This window comes from Orycteropus afer, unplaced genomic scaffold (assembly GCF_000298275.1).
Source record: "Orycteropus afer afer isolate SDZICR_OR568_19922 unplaced genomic scaffold, OryAfe1.0 scaffold00370, whole genome shotgun sequence".
In the NCBI taxonomy this organism is placed as follows: domain Eukaryota; kingdom Metazoa; phylum Chordata; class Mammalia; order Tubulidentata; family Orycteropodidae; genus Orycteropus; species Orycteropus afer.
The window spans coordinates 176,350-179,284 of NW_006921957.1; positions in this window are offsets into that span (position 1 = coordinate 176,350).

Here is a 2,935-nt window from a genome sequence, read left to right on the forward strand (position 1 = left end):
GCAGTTTCATTGCTGAGTCTTTTGGCTTTCTCTGTATAGGATCATCTCATGTGTAAATAGAGATAGTTTTAATTCCTCTTTGCCAATTTCAATGCTGTGCTTTTTGGATCAGAGAGTGTAGCTACTAGCCATGATTCACTGGTGTGGGCCTGGCATTCTTCTAGGTATATGCAGCCATTTATTCACCTACTGTCCACACTCTAATGAAAGGACACCTGAGACTACCTTTTTCAACCACACACACACAAACCTCACAGAGGTGAGAGGTGCTTGGCTCAAGTGAGTGCCTCTGAGGGAGGAGGCTTCAGAGATGTACCTCTTGTGTTCAGTGTGAAAAAGATCTGGCAGTTCCTCAGGCACCAGGTGGGTGAGCTTCAGTCCCTGATTCTGTCTGCTAGAGAAGAGTTATTGAGGGTGGCTGGGCTGTGGTTGAGGTGGCCAGAGATCCAGACGGGTGAGGCTGGGTTTCTCTAGTGTTTTGGTTACCTAGTGCCTCTCTGACAGGCATATACCACAAATGGGATGGCTTTAACAAACAGGAGTTTATTCTCTTACAGTTGGGAGGCTTAAAGTCTGAGTTCAAAGTTCCATGCTCTAAGAGCTGGGTGAAAGCCCCTCGACCTTGGGCTTCAGCTCTGCCTCCTGCTCCTGGTCCACTGAAGCTGAAGGCTTTTCTTCAAACAAATGGCTGCTGGCTGCTGAGGCTGCCAAACCCAAGGTTGACAAGTAAAAAGGTGCAGTCCCAATGTTAAGAAATAACATGGCAGGCCACTAATTCAAGTCCAGGAGAAGTGCCAAGATCGGCATGGCATGGCAGGCTAGTGAATGACAACTCGGCTACATGCAGAGTACAAGCCTGCCAAAAAGCTGGAGACCTTCTCAAAGTTGCTTCTTATATACTAGAAGCAGCCTATATCCCTAAAGCAGCTACTAAGCTGCCCCAGTAGATTCCACCATGGAATTCTTTGCCAGTCTCACCATGGGGAATAACTGCATCTAGCTGACCAGCCACTCAACTAGGCCCAGCCAAGCTGATATACAACCTTAACTACCACATCTAGCTACTGGGTTAGTGAGGTCAGAAAGAGTATTTACACTAGGCACAGGGAAGAAGTGTGTTTATTAGATCGGAGAGTGAAGTTCTCCAGTCATGATTCACTGGCATGGGGTGCTCTTTGGGGCACAAGAGACTGTCTATTGAGCTCTTGCTCAGACTCAATCAAGCAAGAGGCTGTCTTGAACCTACTTCTCCAATCGCCAGAATACAGGCTTTCTCTGCACACTTATCCTCAGCCCAAATGACTAGGGTCTATTAGTGGTGAGTTATTTCATTCCATTTCTCCAGCTTCCTCCTTGTTCCATGGCTGCCACTGTAAGTCTGGCTTGTTTCCTTGCATGTTCCTCTCTCAGCTCCCACATGTCTTCTTCTCACCTTGATTTCCTCTCAATCTGTCTACACTGTATGGATTCTATGAAGTTGTTTTCTCCTCACCTCTGTGCTTTGGCCAGTCCCAGTTTCTTTTCTCTCCCTAGTCACTGACATCACTCCATCTCCCTTTCTAATCACTGCTCAAACTAATTCTTTATCCTTTCATTAGATACTTAGGATTTCAGGATCATTGTTTGTATCTATTTCATTCACTTTTCCAGGGTCTCTGTTATAGAGGGATTTGGGCGGAATGTGTCAGCAGGACACTATCTTTTTTCTGTCTCTCTCAGATTGCTTTTGTTCAGAAAAGTAATACCTACTTTTTGCTGGGAGATGTGCTTCCATCATGGATCTTTACAAAACTAATTCAACTCTATAAAATTAACTTGCCAGAATGTATATGTGTATCAAAACAACAATAGGATATCATCTCACCCAGCAATAATAGCAAAGTTCAACAAGACAGAAAACAAATATTGATGAGGGTGTAGAGAGATTGAAACTCTCATGCTCTACTAGTGGGAATTTAAAATGGTACAACCACTGTAGAAAATGGTATGGTGCTTCCTTAAAACGTTGGAAATAGAAATACCATTTGATCCAGCAATCCTACTACTAGGAATACATATCCCAAAAAGGAGAGATATGAGACATGAATAGATATGTGCACACCCATGTACATCGCAGCACTATTTACAATAGCAAAGAGATGGAAACAACCTAAGTGCCCATGAACAGAGAATGGATAACCAAACTATGAAACATATGCACAATGGAATACTATGCAACATTAAAGAATAATGAAGAATACATGAATCACCTCATAATAAGGATGAACTTGGAGAACATTATGCCAAGTGAAATAAGCAAATTACTTAGGGACAAATACTGTATGAGTGAGTCCATTACTGCAAAAAGTTAAGGAAAGTTTTACACAGGGAAGGAAATTTTCTTTGTTAGTTACCAGGGATGGGAAAGAAGGGAAAATGGATGGATAAATAAGAGACAGATTTTATATGGGTGAATGGGAAAACAATATAACAAAAGCAAGTGACCATCAAAATGTCACCATGGTAGTTAAGTTGGTGGGTCAAGTTGGCTGGGACTGGTTGAGTGCCTGGGCAGCTAGATGTAGTATTCCCCATGATGAGACTAGTAATCAACTCCATGGAGGAATCTACTGTGAGCAGCTAAGTAGCTGCCTTAAGGATGTGGTCTGCTTCCTGTATATAAGGAGAAGCCTGGAAGATGGTCTCTAGCTTATGGCACACTTGAACCCTACATATAACCTTGCCATTGTTCAGGTACGCCTGACACAAGCCATGATATTTCCAATCGCCTCGTATGCATGTGAGAGCTGGACAATGAATAAGGAAGACCAAAGAGGAGTTGATGCTTTTGAGTTGCGGTGCTGGCGAAGAATGCTGAAAGTACCATGGACTGCTAAAAGAACTAACAGATCTGTCCTGGAGGAAGTGCAGCCAGAATGCTCCTTGGAAGCAAGAA